Source organism: Ascaphus truei, chromosome 4 (assembly GCF_040206685.1).
Source record: "Ascaphus truei isolate aAscTru1 chromosome 4, aAscTru1.hap1, whole genome shotgun sequence".
Lineage (NCBI taxonomy): Eukaryota > Metazoa > Chordata > Amphibia > Anura > Ascaphidae > Ascaphus > Ascaphus truei.
The window spans coordinates 190,824,770-190,845,282 of record NC_134486.1 but is presented as its reverse complement, the minus strand read 5'-3'; positions in this window follow the sequence as shown (position 1 = coordinate 190,845,282).

Genomic DNA, 20,513 nt, shown 5'->3' with positions numbered 1-20,513 from the left:
TTACCTCCCAATGTACCAGCAAACATGGTTTTAAATATCAGCATCTTTGTAGCCTAACCCACTAAGCACACAAGACATAGAGTGACTATGACCCTGGAATCGAATCACCCACAAATCACATACAAGAACACTCAGGTATTTAAAGTCTACAGATGACTTAAATACTAAAACATCATTACAATTCATACTATTTCCAATTAAAACACATAATTCTGATATCATATGTTTTATTGTTTTAAACCCGTATCTTCTTACATTTTTTGATATATATTATTTTTAAAGTATATATTTTATACCTACTATTTCATTTTTAGAACGCTGTGAAGCATTTTAAATTCAAAGCTCTAGTGAAGAGATGTGTGAAGTGACTTAATTACCACGCATGAACTCTGATAAATTTCTCCATCAAAATTTTGTATGAGATTATATACTGTTTTTTATATATATATATATATATATATATATATATTTTTTTCTATGCCCCTAACTACCAAACTATCTTCTACCAAAGTATAGAGCTATGTGAACCTACATGGGGATTCAAGTACAAGGTTTTAGTACAATATAATTAATTTACAGCACCCATTTTAAAGGAACCTGTGTAAAGAAGTATGTATTTTTTCTTATAATTTCTCTCATGTTTTTCTCTTAAAATTTCTCTCATGTATTTTTCCTATGTATTTCTTATGCATTTTGTATTAACTTTGACTAATTGGCACACTCATATATGAGACAATCAAGCTCCATACGAAGGAGTGATATCACATGTGCACAATTAAATGCTTGACTCAATTTTATGACTGTATAAACTTTATATTCACATTGCATTTACCTTTTCTTTCCCCCATTCGCCCATTACAGTCAATGTACATAATAAACAAGACCACCATTTGATGTATAAGCTGTTTTAATACCGTAATTGCATGAATCATTTATTGATTGTAATCAATCAATCAAGCAGCTTCTTTAAACCTATAAAAAGGGAAGATCCAGGGCATCCGGCAGGAACCTGACGAAGCATCATTGCGAAATGCGTAGTTCCCTGCCGGAGCCCATTACCTGAAGGACCCAGCCAGCCTGTTGACATCCGGTAAGCCCTCCCCTTCCGGTTCCCGCCATCGGACGCGACCACGGGGGATACACCGGTCGGAGGAGCGCCATCGGACGATCGGGCTGAGGCTGGGCTGTTGCCCAAGCTGTATTGTAAGTGTTTTTCCTGTTTGCTGTTTATGCACTTAATAAACTTATTTTTCACCCACTCACCGGTTTTTGGCCCTTTCTTTCTTTGAATCGGGCACCCGGGAGAGAAGTCACTTACATACCACCTCCATTAGGAGGAGTAGGCAGTCACCCCTACACCAGAAACTCTATTTTATCTTGTTATAATATATTATCTTTTACTAAACCAGCACCACATACCACCTCAAGTAGAAGGAGGAGGAAGCTACTGCTTCCGGCAACATTTAAACATAACGAACACTGCCAAACCAGCATCACTATTTTAGCCAGACAGCAGGCTGCATAGTACTGCACTAACAACATCTCCATCCCTGTTTGGCAGCAGGCTGCGCAAGAGCGCGCTGATCACCTGCCCCCACCGTTCTTACATCTTTTATTTCACATCCCTCATCCCACCATTAACAACAGAATTCCATTTTAGAAACTTTTTAAATTTATGAAGTGGTTTCTATTTAGACCTTTCCATCCAAGCCCCAATTCAGGCTTTTAACCAAGGAATATACATTTTCCCTTTTTTATTATCTATATATATATATATATTTTATCTTTATTTTAACAAGATTCATTTTAGACAACCACATTGTATTATTGGTTAAATGTTTTGTCTATTTAAACACTAATCACGTGTCCCCCCTTTTTCTCTTTTCATCCTGTGAGCAAAAAACCCGTGCGCTGACCAATCCACCGATTCTACTGCCATTTCAAGAAGATTCCGGGCTTTATCTTCTCTACAGGTCCAGCTGCAGAAAACAACAAGGGCAAGTATACACTACCCCTTATTTTTGGTTATACATAAAAATAGGCCACACCACAAGCCTAATAAATAAGGGAGCGCCCCAGCCTCTATTCCTTACTGAGAGAGTGAGCCTAGCCTGAGGTAGTGCAACATGAGTCCAGCCTAGATCAGGTACACATGTGGTGGTGCATCTGAGCAATCTTTATTGTACTGGTGTGGAGGCTGCCCCGCAGAGCGGAGCCCCATGTACGATAACTGTTACGAGAGAATGGAGGATCCGTGTGGTGCGGAGAACACAAAATGGCGACCAGAGGCTGATGGGGAAGGCACCCGTGGCGTGCGACCCACTGAAGAGCAAACTGTCGCTGAGTTGTCTTTAACCAATCTGCTCTGGAGTGGAGCGAAGGCCGTGGCTGCCCCGTTTTTATCCTGTCTGGGACACCGAGGGGCCACCCTTGAAGAGTGTGAGGAAATTGGGATAATTGGGGGAGAACCCCGCGAGGAGAGCAAACAAACTGACTTTTTGGGCTTAAAAGCCAACCAAAATGACGGTTCCCGCTTGCTAGGGAAACCGCATGGGACAGTCACAGAGAAAATGGCTGATACAGAACTTGCAAAGAGCTGGCCGGGAATGGCGCGAACAGCAGAGCCCCGCCCTGATGGGGGGCATGGCGCGAAAGCTATGGCTGCGCCTGCATGGACAGTGACTCACTCGGCCCCTGTGCTGAGTCAACCGCTTAGTCTATGGGACCCTCCCCTGATTTCCACCAGGGGGAGTGACTTTCAACTATGGCCTGTGGGAATGCACTCACTACAAGAAGTAGTTCCGGCCGTGGAGGTAACGTGCAAAAAGGAGGGATATTTTGCACGAAAAGCAGCAGCTAGGAGAAGGCGGGAACTAGCCGCAGCCCAAGAATCCCACACTGATGAGGAAATTGGCGCGAAAACGCAGACCGCGCCCACCAGGACTGAGAAAGGCGCGGCCTTAATTAAGGGGCATGATATTCCCCTGTGGGATCCGCCCATAATTGCAACCCCTGGGGGCGGGTTCCAGCTATGTCAGCGGAAGGAGGAGCCGAAGCAGGAAGTGTCTGGCCCAGAAGCTTCTACCGGTCAGTTGCGAGGAACCACTGACCTGGAGAGACCCATACTGAAAGTGGTCCCTACTAAAAGAATGGCCTGCCCTCCCGCTGTGGGAACCATGGTCTCCACACAGCCCTACTCGGTACCTGGCGGGGTACTGGTGGTCAGGGTGGCTAACACCGAGACGGTGGTCGGGCTCTGCCTACAATGCGGGCTGCCCGGAGGCACTGTCAATACGGTGGCACATTGCCCACATTGCGGGACATTATATTTGTGGCCCATGCCCACATTCATACCTATCCAGCCTGCTGACTCCCCGGGGGACACGGTTAAACGCTCCGCCGAGTCCCCTGGCGCACTGTGGATAAACCGTACGAGTCCCGGAGAAAGGGACTGGAGTCGACCAAGTCGGTTGGGTCAGTATCGACCGAGGCGGTCGGGTCGCTCCCCGACCGCGCCACGCTCGGTGACCCCGAGATCCGGGAAGGGAGATTACTCAGATGAGGACCTCAGTGAACTAGCGGTGGCGAAATCGGGATCCAAGAGGGACCCAGGACGGACGACACCCCGTGGGGTTAGCGGCAGTATGGAAAACAGGGCGTCCCCCGCAGATAGGCGAGCCGAGAGACGGAGTCCCGCCGTCCCAGGACCGGGCGGCGACGGGAGAGAGACGCCAACGCCCCTGCGGACTGGTAAGAGAAGCAGCCCCATCACTTACCTTGTCCCGGCAGACAGCGCAGCGGAGGAAGGGCCGTGCCAGGCCCGAGGCGCACGTGGAGAGACGGCATCACTTCCGGTGAAGACGACGGCGGAGCTTCCGGATGTCGTCATCGAAGAAGAGATCCCGAATGGGGATCCGACCCGAGATGGCGGCGTTTCCGGTTCCGGGGAGGACATCACTTCCGGTGGCGACAGCGGAACCGCTGGGAACAAAGCAGCGATGCTTCGGCGATCGGGGGAAGGTCCCCGATCACCTCCAAGGCCCAGAAGTTGGATGGGCGATCCGAGGACTGAGGAGGGTGAGATGTCCTCATTGGACCAGTCTACGGACAGCCAGGAACGGGTCGTAACCCCATGGGGTCCTATCACTCGCCCCTATGCCCCATCCCCTGGCCTAGATAAAGCCCCTGCCCCTGTCACCTGTTCCACGGGATCCCCACCTAGCCTGGAACTTATGGACATACCTTTGGGGGGGGAGGAGAGACGGACTGGGGAAAGACAGTGCAGTGGCGCTACGGAGGGCGATTCTCAGGGAGGGGGAGAGTTGAGAGTGGCTGGGGTAGGCCGGTGGTTGCCCCCTGCAGTTCCTGAACCGGTGAAAAAGGCCCCGGGATCTTATAGGTGGTCTGTCGGGGGTATTTTCCCTGGAAGATGATAGGGAGTCAGGGGGGTCACATAAATTCAGAGAGCACCGTTGGTGGGCCCCACTATTCGAAGGGTACTCCACATGGATGGACCGCACTCGGTTCCTCATCCGGCGAGAAGATGTAGTGGATTACTGGTGGGCTGCGGGAGAGTTCACACCTGAGCAAAGGGATAGAGAGTTGCAGGAGCGGTGGCTGCAGATTGAGCATAGGGAGATAGAACCCATGGGTCCTAGCATCCTATCAGACCCCGTGGACCCTGATGAGCCCCTATCATGGGTGTTACCTGGGAGGGCCGGTAAGGCTGACCTGACCAGAATAAGTAGGGCCGAGCGGACCATAATGGCTCGGTATAAATCATCCCACGGGTTGGAGTACCCGTATGTCCCTGAGCCTCTTATGGATGAAATAGAGGAAAACAGAGAGAGGTGGCTTAGGGAGGCCATTGAAATGCATTTAGTCGGAAGAGGAAGTGCAGTGGTAGGGAAGAAGGCCGAGGAGCGGATAGAGCACTTAGTACGCATATGGGGCATAGGAAGGAACATTTACAAACATAGGGTGACATATAGGCCCGAGAGGGGACTGCCTAGGCACTATCACGTCACGGTCCTAGACATGGGCGGTAAAGAGGTTAAGAAACCTGACCCGAGTCACTATTTTTAGGGGGTACTAATGCATTACGCGGGTTCGTGGCTGCTGGTCGGGGCGGGCTTGGCGGAATGTACTGTAGACATTTTGTTATGATACCATGGAAATTTGTATGTGAAGTTAACCTAATTATGTGTTGTATTTCAGTGCTTCCTGGAAAAGGGTATACAAATTTAGGTCCCAGCGAGTGCGATGGGATTCACCAGGGGGAGAATGTAGCGGTCATGTAAAATGGCTACAGTCATCTCTCCTGCTGACAGTAAGGCCTGGTAAGTTGTGGGCATGCCAGCAGTAATTATGGAGGTTTGCCCTCACACCCTGGTGGGGTGCCCTGTGTATGGATGGGAGTGGTCACATGCTCTGACTCCATGGTTAGTGATGTCAGAGGTGTGTCAGCTTCCAGAGTGTACATAAGGCACAGCACTGTTTTCTAAAAGTAGTTCTAGTACAAGTTCAGCTAAGAAGAGGAGGAGTTCAAGTTCTAGTCCTAGCCTGAGTTACTGGAAAGTTCTGGTTATGTTATAGTAACTGAAGAGGAGACTGTGTCCAGGGACCTGGCACAGGGCAGTGATCCCTGCGGGGATAGGGAATCCCTATCTAAGGAGAGATACACCTTTTAAAGGGAGGCACTGACTGAACATGAGTGGCTAGATATCTACTGCGAGGGGCAGCTAGCCCACTCAGACAATAAAGATGTTCTCAATCACAAACCCTCTCGTGTACATGTGTGGAGTGAATGTACAGAGAGGAGCACCACGAAGGAGTTCCTCAACAGGATCATCCCCATGCGGACGCAGGGACCCTGATGAGTTGGAGGCGCTGCACTGGAACTAGGTGAGACTCAGCACACTACCTCAGCTGCCTGTCTGGACGGGTCCTCCCCACACACCATCATGCGGGAGACTCAGGAGTCCTGTTGCCAACAGGTGCACCACCAGACACTACCACACTGTAATGGGGGACGGTTAGACCACAGGGGCCAATGTGAGATTGGGTGGGTCAGGCCGGTTCACAAAAACCGTTACATTTGGAGGCTCTGCTGAGAGCAGATCTGTCATCAGGACAGGCTCTAGCTAGGCACACTGGGAAACAGGGAGAGAGTCTGCTGCCACTCTGTGCTGCATAGGGACGGACCTAGGGGTGGTCAGGGGGCTGACGGGATATTGTCAGTTCGCAGGGACGACCTAGGGGCCTGAAAGGAGTGAGGGGTCTGGAGCCGGGCTATAGCTGACCGAGTCACTTTGAGGCAGTGCTAGTTGGTAGGACGCCAGAAGGGATAGCCTGTTAACATGGTCAGGAATCCTGGAGAGGGTCTGCGCTAGGCTGACCAAGAGAGGTTGACGCCCCAAGTACTGCATGGCAGAGCCAGAGTACTCTAGCCCATTCCAGACACTTACCATAGGGAGCATAGACTGAGAGGAAGGAGATACAGCAGACACTGAGAGAGTGATAGATAATATATTATAACAAGATAAAATAGAGTTTCTGGTGTAGGGGTGACTGCCTACTCCTCCTAATGGAGGTGGTATGTAAGTGACTTCTCTCCCGGGTGCCCGATTCAAAGAAAGAAAGGGCCAAAAACCGGTGAGTGGGTGAAAAATAAGTTTATTAAGTGCATAAACAGCAAACAGGAAAAACACTTACAATACAGCTTGGGCAACAGCCCAGCCTCAGCCCAATCGTCCGATGGCGCTCCTCCGACCGGTGTATCCCCCATGATCGCGTCCGATGGCGGGAACCGGAAGGGGAGGGCTTACCGGATGTCAACAGGCTGGCTGGGTCCTTCAGGTAATGGGCTCCGGCAGGGAACTACGCGTTTCGCAATGATGCCTCGTCAGGTTCCTGCCGGATGCCCTGGATCTTCCCTTTTTATAGGTTTAAAGAAGCTGCTTGATTGATTGATTACAATCAATAAATGATCCATGCAATTACGGTATTAAAACAGCTTATACATCAAATGGTGGTCTTGTTTATTATGTACATTGACTGTAATGGGCGAATGGGGGAAAGAAAAGGTAAATGCAATGTGAATATAAAGTTTATACAGTCATAAAATTGAGTCAAGCATTTAATTGTGCACATGTGATATCACTCCTTCGTATGGAGCTTGATTGTCTCATATATGAGTGTGCCAATTAGTCAAAGTTAATACAAAATGCATAAGAAATACATAGGAAAAATACATGAGAGAAATTTTAAGAGAAAAACATGAGAGAAATTATAAGAAAAAATACATACTTCTTTATACAGGTTCCTTTAAAATGGGTGCTGTAAATGAATTATATTGTACCAAAACCTTGTACTTGAATCCCCATGTAGGTTCACATAGCTCTATACTTTGGTAGAAGATAGTTTGGTAGTTAGGGGGATAGAAAAAAAAAATATATATATATATATATATATATATATATATATATATATATATAAAAACAGTATATAATCTCATTCAAAATTTTGATGGAGAAATTTATCAGAGTTCATGCGTGGTAATTAAGTCACTTCACACATCTCTTCACTAGAGCTTTGAATTTAAAATGCTTCACAGCGTTCTAAAAATGAAATAGTAGGTATAAAATACATACTTTAAAAATAATATATATCAAAAAATGTAAGAAGATACGGGTTTAAAACAATAAAACATATGATATCAGAATTATGTGTTTTAATTGGAAATAGTATGAATTGTAATGATGTTTTAGTATTTAAGTCATCTGTAGACTTTAAATACCTGAGTGTTCTTGTATGTGATTTGTGGGTGATTCGATTCCAGGGTCATAGTCACTCTATGTCTTGTGTGCTTAGTGGGTTAGGCTACAAAGATGCTGATATTTAAAACCATGTTGGCTGGTACATTTGAAGGTAAGTTGTCACAAGTATTGGTGGATCCTCATAGTTGCGCCGGTACTAGTGCAAAGGGAGGTAGAGAAAGGGGGGGATGCAGGGTGAAGATAGAAAGAAGAGAGATAAGATATGGAAAAGAGAGGGGAAAAAGGGGAAGGGGAAGGCGGAAAAAGGAAGGGAGAATGAAAGGGAAAAAAGGTGGGAAAAGGGAAAACATGATTAGTACAGTGTATCTTGAATGGAACGCAATCTTTACTCTAGGAATGCCCCAATATCTATGTCAATGTTGAGTCCTAGGGGTGCTAGCGTTTTCAATTTGTAGATCCATAGGATTTCCTTCTTGGCTAGTTTGGTTAGTCTATCGCCTCCTCGCCAGAGGGGTGGGATCTGTTCTATGGCTCTATAGGTGAGGCCGGAGGGGTCTCCTTGATGTTTTATTGAGAAATGCTTGGACACGCTGTGGGTCAGAAGCTGCCTTCGAATGTTCCCAATGTGCTCTAATATGCGAACCTTTAATCGTCGGCTTGTACGGCCGACATACTGTAGTCCACATGGGCAGTTTAATAGATAAACTACGTAATCGCTCTTGCAGTTGATGAACTGTGCAGTTTTAAATTGTTCACCTGTTACTTTAGATGAGAATTTTATTTTGTCGCTGGAGCCCTGTTTGCAAGCTTTGCAGGTGCTGCACTTGAAAAAACCTTTTGCTGTTGCTAGCCAATTGCTCTCCTTCTTTGTGTTGTCTGTTCTAAACAGACTTGGCGCTAGCTTTGTTTTTAGATTGTCAGCTCATTTAAAAATGACCCTTGGTTTTTCTGGGAGGTAATTTTTTAGAGTGTCATCCCCTAGTAAAAGGTGCCAGTGTTTGTTTAGTATTTGTTGAATTCTGCCCGAATCCTGGCTGTATTGGGTTAAGAATGGAGCATTGAAGTCTTCTCTTTGTTGTTTGTGAGATGGTTTAAGAATGTCAGTTCTTTGCAGGAGGCTTGTTTTATTAATGGATTCTTCTAACGTATTTTCATTGTACCCTTTATTGATAAACCTATCCTTTAGGATACCTGCTTGTTCTCTAAAGACGTTATTGTCACTGCAATTTCGCCTAATTCGGCGGAATTGGCCTGGGGGTATGTTGGATAGCCACTTTCTGTGGTGGCAGCTTGTTTTTAGTAGGTAGTTATTGCAATCTACTTTTTTGAAGAATGTTTTAGTTTTGAGTATGTTATTCTCAACATAGATGGTGAGATCTAAGAAGTCTATTGAGATTTGGTTTGTGCAAGCTGTGAATTTTAGATTAAGTTCGTTGGTGTTGATATATTCCAGAAAACGTTTCAAATCTACTTCGCTCCCTTGCCAGATGAAGAAGATGTCATCTATATATCTTCGCCATAGCGCTAGATCTGCGCTGAATTCATGTGGGGACCAGATAGTGTCTTGTTCCCAGATATCCATAAAAAGATTAGCGTAGCTGGGTGCAAATTTTGTACCCATTGCCGTGCCGCATTTGTGAAGGAAATGTTTCCCATCGAAGTTAAAAAGGTTATGTTTTAAAATAAAGTTAATGCTTTCTAAGATAAATGTTTTTTGTTCTATGTGCATGTTTGGGTCGTTGCTGAGTGTCCTATCTATAGCTGAGATGCCGTCTTCGTGATTGATTGATGTATATAAGGATGTCACATCACATGTGCAAAGTATGACATCACATGTGCAAAGTATGAAATCTGAGCTCCATGTTACTTGTTCTATCAAATTGATAGTTTGTGTTGTATCTCTAAGATATGACTTCATCTCCACAACATAAGGTTGTAGGGAGATGTCTATGTATTCTGAAAGTCGTGAAGTGAGAGAGCCTATCCCCGAGATGATTGGTCTCCCTGGAGGCGCTGTCAGGCTTTTGTGTATTTTGGGTAGGAAGTAGAAGATTGGCATCACAGAGCACGATCCCCAATAGAACATAGAGAAAACAGATACGAAAGGGAATGTAGCCCAAGGAGAGAACCAAGGTCACCACCCGCACACTCTAGACATTCGGGGCCTTTTTTAGAGAACGCTCCAGGGAGGAAAGCCCCCCCCCCTAACAACACAGAACAGATACCTACTCCTAGAAGGACAGAGAGAACAAGACTCCCCAAACACAAGGGCCAGAAAAAGACCACACGAGGAAAACGGGGAGGAAGAAGTCAGCAGAAAAAGACCAGCGACACAATAGACAATAGCAATATTTTCAACCTGAGCAAAAAGAGTCTAAATGCCGAGCAGTGTAGCCTCATTAAAAAGGGCCTTAATTTCGCACCTGCAGCTGCGGCAAGTGGTTTCAACCTTTACATAGACGCACACAAATTTATACGACAACTCACACTGAAAAAATTCTTCTTATCTAAAGATGCACAAAGTAGGGAAATCGCAAACAACAGTACACCTTCGGTAATAGAAGAGGACACTTTCAAACACACATCCCTAAAAGAAAAATCCAAATTTTACCCAAGCTGGGCTAAAAGCCATAATATAGAGACGTTTCATCAAAAAATACAAGAAGACTTCGACAAACTGACTAAAGATAACAGAAGTAAAATTAAACACAATTTAACACTCAAGGAGAAGACTGCGCTAAAACAACTAGAAGATGATAAATCAATCACGATCAAGCAGGCAGACAAAGGGGGGGGAGTAGTCATTATGGACACCACTAACTAAAGACAAGAAGCAGACAGGATTCTCTCGGACACTACGACATATGAGAATCTCAAAATAAATCCCCACAAAAACTTCTGCACAGAATACTTAAATCACATTGATAAGGGTAAAACAATAGGGGTTATTAATGAAAAAGAATACCAATATCTAAATGTAAAATTCCCCGTGATGCCAATCTTCTACTTCCTACCCAAAATACACAAAAGCCTGACAGAGCCTCCAGGGAGACCAATCATCTCGGGGATAGGCTCTCTCACTTCACGACTTTCAGAATACATAGACATCTCCCTACAACCTTATGTTGTGGAGATGAAGTCATATCTTAGAGATACAACACAAACTATCAATTTGATAGAACAAGTAACATGGAGCTCAGATTTCATACTTTGCACATGTGATGTGACATCCTTATATACATCAATCAATCACGAAGACGGCATCTCAGCTATAGATAGGACACTCAGCAACGACCCAAACATGCACATAGAACAAAAAACATTTATCTTAGAAAGCATTAACTTTATTTTAAAACATAACCTTTTTAACTTCGATGGGAAACATTTCCTTCAAAAATGCGGCACGGCAATGGGTACAAAATTTGCACCCAGCTACGCTAATCTTTTTATGGATATCTGGGAACAAGACACTATCTGGTCCCCACATGAATTCAGCGCAGATCTAGCGCTATGGCGAAGATATATAGATGACATCTTCTTCATCTGGCAAGGGAGCGAAGTAGATTTGAAACGTTTTCTGGAATATATCAACACCAACGAACTTAATCTAAAATTCACAGCTTGTACAAACCAAATCTCAATAGACTTCTTAGATCTCACCATCTATGTTGAGAATAACATACTCAAAACTAAAACATTCTTCAAAAAAGTAGATTGCAATAACTACCTACTAAAAACAAGCTGCCACCACAGAAAGTGGCTATCCAACATACCCCCAGGCCAATTCCGCCGAATTAGGCGAAATTGCAGTGACAATAACGTCTTTAGAGAACAAGCAGGTATCCTAAAGGATAGGTTTATCAATAAAGGGTACAATGAAAATACGTTAGAAGAATCCATTAATAAAACAAGCCTCCTGCAAAGAACTGACATTCTTAAACCATCTCACAAACAACAAAGAGAAGACTTCAATGCTCCATTCTTAACCCAATACAGCCAGGATTCGGGCAAAATTCAACAAATACTAAACAAACACTGGCACCTTTTACTAGGGGATGACACTCTAAAAAATTACCTCCCAGAAAAACCAAGGGTCATTTTTAAACGAGCTGACAATCTAAAAACAAAGCTAGCGCCAAGTCTGTTTAGAACAGACAACACAAAGAAGGAGAGCAATTGGCTAGCAACAGCAAAAGGTTTTTTCAAGTGCAGCACCTGCAAAGCTTGCAAACAGGGCTCAGCGACAAAATAAAATTCTCATCTAAAGTAACAGGTGAACAATTTAAAACTGCACAGTTCATCAACTGCAAGAGCGATTACGTAGTTTATCTATTAAACTGCCCATGTGGACTACAGTATGTCGGCCGTACAAGCCAACCATTAAAGGTTCGCATATTAGAGCACATTGGGAACATTCGAAGGCAGCTTCTGACCCACAGCGTGTCCAAGCATTTCTCAATAAAACATCAAGGAGACCCCTCCGGCATCACCTATAGAGCCATAGAACAGATCCCACCCCTCTGGCGAGGAGGCGATAGACTAACCAAACTAGCCAAGAAGGAAACCCTATGGATCTACAAATTGAAAACGCTAGCACCCCTAGGACTCAACATTAACATAGATATTGGGGCATTCCTAGAGTAAAGATTGCGTTCCATTCAAGATACACTGTACTAATCATGTTTTCCCTTTTCCCACCTTTTTTCCCTTTCATTCTCCCTTCCTTTTTCCGCCTTCCCCTTCCCCTTTTTCCCCTCTCTTTTCCATATCTTATCTCTCTTCTTTCTTTCTTCACCCTGCATCCCCCCCCTTTCTCTACCTCCCTTTGCACTAGTACCGGCGCAACTATGAGGATCCACCAATACTTGTGACAACTTACCTCCCAATGTACCAGCAAACATGGTTTTAAATATCAGCATCTTTGTAGCCTAACCCACTAAGCACACAAGACATAGAGTGACTATGACCCTGGAATCGAATCACCCACAAATCACATACAAGAACACTCAGGTATTTAAAGTCTACAGATGACTTAAATACTAAAACATCATTACAATTCATACTATTTCCAATTAAAACACATAATTCTGATATCATATGTTTTATTGTTTTAAACCCGTATCTTCTTACATTTTTTGATATATATTATTTTTAAAGTATATATTTTATACCTACTATTTCATTTTTAGAACGCTGTGAAGCATTTTAAATTCAAAGCTCTAGTGAAGAGATGTGTGAAGTGACTTAATTACCACGCATGAACTCTGATAAATTTCTCCATCAAAATTTTGTATGAGATTATATACTGTTTTTTATATATATATATATATATATATATATATTTTTTTTTTTCTATGCCCCTAACTACCAAACTATCTTCTACCAAAGTATAGAGCTATGTGAACCTACATGGGGATTCAAGTACAAGGTTTTAGTACAATATAATTAATTTACAGCACCCATTTTAAAGGAACCTGTGTAAAGAAGTATGTATTTTTTCTTATAATTTCTCTCATGTTTTTCTCTTAAAATTTCTCTCATGTATTTTTCCTATGTATTTCTTATGCATTTTGTATTAACTTTGACTAATTGGCACACTCATATATGAGACAATCAAGCTCCATACGAAGGAGTGATATCACATGTGCACAATTAAATGCTTGACTCAATTTTATGACTGTATAAACTTTATATTCACATTGCATTTACCTTTTCTTTCCCCCATTCGCCCATTACAGTCAATGTACATAATAAACAAGACCACCATTTGATGTATAAGCTGTTTTAATACCGTAATTGCATGAATCATTTATTGATTGTAATCAATCAATCAAGCAGCTTCTTTAAACCTATAAAAAGGGAAGATCCAGGGCATCCGGCAGGAACCTGACGAAGCATCATTGCGAAATGCGTAGTTCCCTGCCGGAGCCCATTACCTGAAGGACCCAGCCAGCCTGTTGACATCCGGTAAGCCCTCCCCTTCCGGTTCCCGCCATCGGACGCGACCACGGGGGATACACCGGTCGGAGGAGCGCCATCGGACGATCGGGCTGAGGCTGGGCTGTTGCCCAAGCTGTATTGTAAGTGTTTTTCCTGTTTGCTGTTTATGCACTTAATAAACTTATTTTTCACCCACTCACCGGTTTTTGGCCCTTTCTTTCTTTGAATCGGGCACCCGGGAGAGAAGTCACTTACATACCACCTCCATTAGGAGGAGTAGGCAGTCACCCCTACACCAGAAACTCTATTTTATCTTGTTATAATATATTATCTTTTACTAAACCAGCACCACATACCACCTCAAGTAGAAGGAGGAGGAAGCTACTGCTTCCGGCAACATTTAAACATAACGAACACTGCCAAACCAGCATCACTATTTTAGCCAGACAGCAGGCTGCATAGTACTGCACTAACAACATCTCCATCCCTGTTTGGCAGCAGGCTGCGCAAGAGCGCGCTGATCACCTGCCCCCACCGTTCTTACATCTTTTATTTCACATCCCTCATCCCACCATTAACAACAGAATTCCATTTTAGAAACTTTTTAAATTTATGAAGTGGTTTCTATTTAGACCTTTCCATCCAAGCCCCAATTCAGGCTTTTAACCAAGGTATATACATTTTCCCTTTTTTATTATCTATATATATATATATATTTTATCTTTATTTTAACAAGATTCATTTTAGACAACCACATTGTATTATTGGTTAAATGTTTTGTCTATTTAAACACTAATCACGTGTCCCCCCTTTTTCTCTTTTCATCCTGTGAGCAAAAAACCCGTGCGCTGACCAATCCACCGATTCTACTGCCATTTCAAGAAGATTCCGGGCTTTATCTTCTCTACAGGTCCAGCTGCAGAAAACAACAAGGGCAAGTATACACTACCCCTTATTTTTGGTTATACATAAAAATAGGCCACACCACAAGCCTAATAAATAAGGGAGCGCCCCAGCCTCTATTCCTTACTGAGAGAGTGAGCCTAGCCTGAGGTAGTGCAACATGAGTCCAGCCTAGATCAGGTACACATGTGGTGGTGCATCTGAGCAATCTTTATTGTACTGGTGTGGAGGCTGCCCCGCAGAGCGGAGCCCCATGTACGATAACTGTTACGAGAGAATGGAGGATCCGTGTGGTGCGGAGAACACAAAATGGCGACCAGAGGCTGATGGGGAAGGCACCCGTGGCGTGCGACCCACTGAAGAGCAAACTGTCGCTGAGTTGTCTTTAACCAATCTGCTCTGGAGTGGAGCGAAGGCCGTGGCTGCCCCGTTTTTATCCTGTCTGGGACACCGAGGGGCCACCCTTGAAGAGTGTGAGGAAATTGGGATAATTGGGGGAGAACCCCGCGAGGAGAGCAAACAAACTGACTTTTTGGGCTTAAAAGCCAACCAAAATGACGGTTCCCGCTTGCTAGGGAAACCGCATGGGACAGTCACAGAGAAAATGGCTGATACAGAACTTGCAAAGAGCTGGCCGGGAATGGCGCGAACAGCAGAGCCCCGCCCTGATGGGGGGCATGGCGCGAAAGCTATGGCTGCGCCTTCATGGACAGTGACTCACTCGGCCCCTGTGCTGAGTCAACCGCTTAGTCTATGGGACCCTCCCCTGATTTCCACCAGGGGGAGTGACTTTCAACTATGGCCTGTGGGAATGCACTCACTACAAGAAGTAGTTCCGGCCGCGGAGGTAACGTGCAAAAAGGAGGGATATTTTGCACGAAAAGCAGCAGCTAGGAGAAGGCGGGAACTAGCCGCAGCCCAAGAATCCCACACTGATGAGGAAATTGGCGCGAAAACGCAGACCGCGCCCACCAGGACTGAGAAAGGCGCGGCCTTAATTAAGGGGCATGATATTCCCCTGTGGGATCCGCCCATAATTGCAACCCCTGGGGGCGGGTTCCAGCTATGTCAGCGGAAGGAGGAGCCGAAGCAGGAAGTGTCTGGCCCAGAAGCTTCTACCGGTCAGTTGCGAGGAACCACTGACCTGGAGAGACCCATACTGAAAGTGGTCCCTACTAAAAGAATGGCCTGCCCTCCCGCTGTGGGAACTATGGTCTCCACACAGCCCTACTCGGTACCTGGCGGGGTACTGGTGGTCAGGGTGGCTAACACCGAGACGGTGGTCGGGCTCTGCCTACAATGCGGGCTGCCCGGAGGCACTGTCAATACGGTGGCACATTGCCCACATTGCGGGACATTATATTTGTGGCCCATGCCCACATTCATACCTATCCAGCCTGCTGACTCCCCGGGGGACACGGTTAAACGCTCCGCCGAGTCCCCTGGCGCACTGTGGATAAACCGTACGAGTCCCGGAGAAAGGGACTGGAGTCGACCAAGTCGGTTGGGTCAGTATCGACCGAGGCGGTCGGGTCGCTCCCCGACCGCGCCACGCTCGGTGACCCCGAGATCCGGGAAGGGAGATTACTCAGATGAGGACCTCAGTGAACTAGCGGTGGCGAAATCGGGATCCAAGAGGGACCCAGGACGGACGACACCCCGTGGGGTTAGCGGCAGTATGGAAAACAGGGCGTCCCCCGCAGATAGGCGAGCCGAGAGACGGAGTCCCGCCGTCCCAGGACCGGGCGGCGACGGGAGAGAGACGCCAACGCCCCTGCGGACTGGTAAGAGAAGCAGCCCCATCACTTACCTTGTCCCGGCAGACAGCGCAGCGGAGGAAGGGCCGTGCCAGGCCCGAGGCGCACGTGGAGAGACGGCATCACTTCCGGTGAAGACGACGGCGGAGCTTCCGGATGTCGTCATCGAAGAAGAGATCCCGAATGGGGATCCGACCCGAGATGGCGGCGTTTCCGGTTCCGGGGAGGACATCACTTCCGGTGGCGACAGCGGAACCGCTGGGAACAAAGCAGCGATGCTTCGGCGATCGGGGGAAGGTCCCCGATCACCTCCAAGGCCCAGAAGTTGGATGGGCGATCCGAGGACTGAGGAGGGTGAGATGTCCTCATTGGACCAGTCTACGGACAGCCAGGAACGGGTCGTAACCCCATGGGGTCCTATCACTCGCCCCTATGCCCCATCCCCTGGCCTAGATAAAGCCCCTGCCCCTGTCACCTGTTCCACGGGATCCCCACCTAGCCTGGAACTTATGGACATACCTTTGGGGGGGGAGGAGAGACGGACTGGGGAAAGACAGTGCAGTGGCGCTACGGAGGGCGATTCTCAGGGAGGGGGAGAGTTGAGAGTGGCTGGGGTAGGCCGGTGGTTGCCCCCTGCAGTTCCTGAACCGGTGAAAAAGGCCCCGGGATCTTATAGGTGGTCTGTCGGGGGTATTTTCCCTGGAAGATGATAGGGAGTCAGGGGGGTCACATAAATTCAGAGAGCACCGTTGGTGGGCCCCACTATTCGAAGGGTACTCCACATGGATGGACCGCACTCGGTTCCTCATCCGGCGAGAAGATGTAGTGGATTACTGGTGGGCTGCGGGAGAGTTCACACCTGAGCAAAGGGATAGAGAGTTGCAGGAGCGGTGGCTGCAGATTGAGCATAGGGAGATAGAACCCATGGGTCCTAGCATCCTATCAGACCCCGTGGACCCTGATGAGCCCCTATCATGGGTGTTACCTGGGAGGGCCGGTAAGGCTGACCTGACCAGAATAAGTAGGGCCGAGCGGACCATAATGGCTCGGTATAAATCATCCCACGGGTTGGAGTACCCGTATGTCCCTGAGCCTCTTATGGATGAAATAGAGGAAAACAGAGAGAGGTGGCTTAGGGAGGCCATTGAAATGCATTTAGTCGGAAGAGGAAGTGCAGTGGTAGGGAAGAAGGCCGAGGAGCGGATAGAGCACTTAGTACGCATATGGGGCATAGGAAGGAACATTTACAAACATAGGGTGACATATAGGCCCGAGAGGGGACTGCCTAGGCACTATCACGTCACGGTCCTAGACATGGGCGGTAGAGAGGTTAAGAAACCTGACCCGAGTCACTATTTTTAGGGGGTACTAATGCATTACGCGGGTTCGTGGCTGCTGGTCGGGGCGGGCTTGGCGGAATGTACTGTAGACATTTTGTTATGATACCATGGAAATTTGTATGTGAAGTTAACCTAATTATGTGTTGTATTTCAGTGCTTCCTGGAAAAGGGTATACAAATTTAGGTCCCAGCGAGTGCGATGGGATTCACCAGGGGGAGAATGTAGCGGTCATGTAAAATGGCTACAGTCATCTCTCCTGCTGACAGTAAGGCCTGGTAAGTTGTGGGCATGCCAGCAGTAATTATGGAGGTTTGCCCTCACACCCTGGTGGGGTGCCCTGTGTATGGATGGGAGTGGTCACATGCTCTGACTCCATGGTTAGTGATGTCAGAGGTGTGTCAGCTTCCAGAGTGTACATAAGGCACAGCACTGTTTTCTAAAAGTAGTTCTAGTACAAGTTCAGCTAAGAAGAGGAGGAGTTCAAGTTCTAGTCCTAGCCTGAGTTACTGGAAAGTTCTGGTTATGTTATAGTAACTGAAGAGGAGACTGTGTCCAGGGACCTGGCACAGGGCAGTGATCCCTGCGGGGATAGGGAATCCCTATCTAAGGAGAGATACACCTTTTAAAGGGAGGCACTGACTGAACATGAGTGGCTAGATATCTACTGCGAGGGGCAGCTAGCCCACTCAGACAATAAAGATGTTCTCAATCACAAACCCTCTCGTGTACATGTGTGGAGTGAATGTACAGAGAGGAGCACCACGAAGGAGTTCCTCAACAGGATCATCCCCATGCGGACGCAGGGACCCTGATGAGGTGGAGGCGCTGCACTGGAACTAGGTGAGACTCAGCACACTACCTCAGCTGCCTGTCTGGACGGGTCCTCCCCACACACCATCATGCGGGAGACTCAGGAGTCCTGTTGCCAACAGGTGCACCACCAGACACTACCACACTGTAATGGGGGCCGGTTAGACCACAGGGGCCAATGTGAGATTGGGTGGGTCAGGCCGGTTCACAAAAACCGTTACACATGTTATGTATACTCTGCAAGATTCCGTTAGTTAATCTCAATAGTAAAAGGTCGCCTGTTGCACAATACCGTTGTTATGTTTCTTGCTCAGGGTAGATCCTCTAATATGGGGATCCTGGGTAAGTGGAGGCGCTGCACCATGATAAGTAAGGGTATGACCCCAGGCTCCCCAACAGCGGAGGCTCAGAGCTCCTGAAGCCACAGGTATACACAACACCAGTAGTTCCTTTAAAGCAGGGATTCACAAAAAGGGCTACATAAGTAAATACTGTATATGTATATTGTATAGGCATTGAAAGTATTGCATTCACATCCTTGTATTTATTCATCATTTTTGTAACTCTTTGATGTATCTTATAGTGCTAAATGTCAGCCACTAAATTGCTCCAGATGTCGACCATTCATTCTTTTTTTAAACATATTTTTTACATATTTTAATACTATATACCTCTCATAATTATTCTATCCATTAAACACAGTTAGTGTTTTCAAACAGTATGTTTTTCAACAATTAGTTATAGAATTAAGACCAACCCGTGTTTTTTGCAAACAGAGATGTGAATACAATTAATTACCAGTTCCAATTACCCATTGATGATTAATCACAGATATTAGAGATTTTTTAGTTGCGCATGATATTTAAAGTTGAGATGAGGAAGGGGGCGTCATACTCCTGACGAAGCCACGTTCTCTACTGGCGAAACGCGTAGAGTAGGACTGCCCAGAGGAGGAGAGGCGAGTGCCGAGTGACTGCCTATCCCTTAAGCTGAGCCGGAAGTGATGCAGCGATGTGGAGACCGCGACGGAGCAGTGCTCCGGAGAGCAATTGCGAGGCAGCTAGCCGAACGTGGAGGAGTCCCCAGAGTGTATCAGACTCTCATCGGAGGCGGGGGGTCAGCCACGGCACGAGTCGATCCTTCATATCACAATTGGGATTCATGCGTATTTTATACGTTTTTATTGTAAGTGTGCATTTTTGAATTTGTCATAAATTTCTACCTTATACTATTGATCTGCACTATGGGTATCTCCTTTAATTTTACATCCTATGATCTCGCTGATACTGGAGTTTAATACCACTTCAAACTCAGAAGACCATCTGTGATCCACACCACCTGAAGCTATTTTGATGTTGCCTGATTACCACTGAAATCCTGTGAGTAGGCTGCACATTGGAGCCAAGATTACCATTGAGTTATTTCACTCAACACTATTGTCTGCACTTATATTGTTGTGTTTTGTCTCCCTTTATGCTCCCCTGGGTTACGAGACTTCAATTCTTCAATTTGGGGACCAGAGAAGACAGGCCCTGCCAGAAGGGTTTGAGCAGGGAGTTACAATCTTTATTTATTTACTTATTCACTTGACACGTTAATTACATGTTTATTTATTGTTCACAGCTTATATTGCTTTTATACTGTCACGTTATTATAATTAGTGATCACTTGTAGTGTAGCGCCTGTTTGTCACTATCACAATATCACAAATAAAATTGTCTTACATTCCTTTTTCTTTTTTCCTTCCCCCTTCTTTGCAGGAAAAATTATTATCTTTCACTTTGGAAATTGGCTTAACCTATCAGTAGGGTACTGTCTATAAAGTCGTATATTATATACATCTTGGGTGATATCATTATATGGTCATGACGTTTGTTAACGGAAAATGATTTTGTCACTTTGGGTGCATAAACTTGATGATAAATAGTGATTCATATGGTATGAAATGTATAAATTATGGGATCGCCAATTTAAAAAAATATAT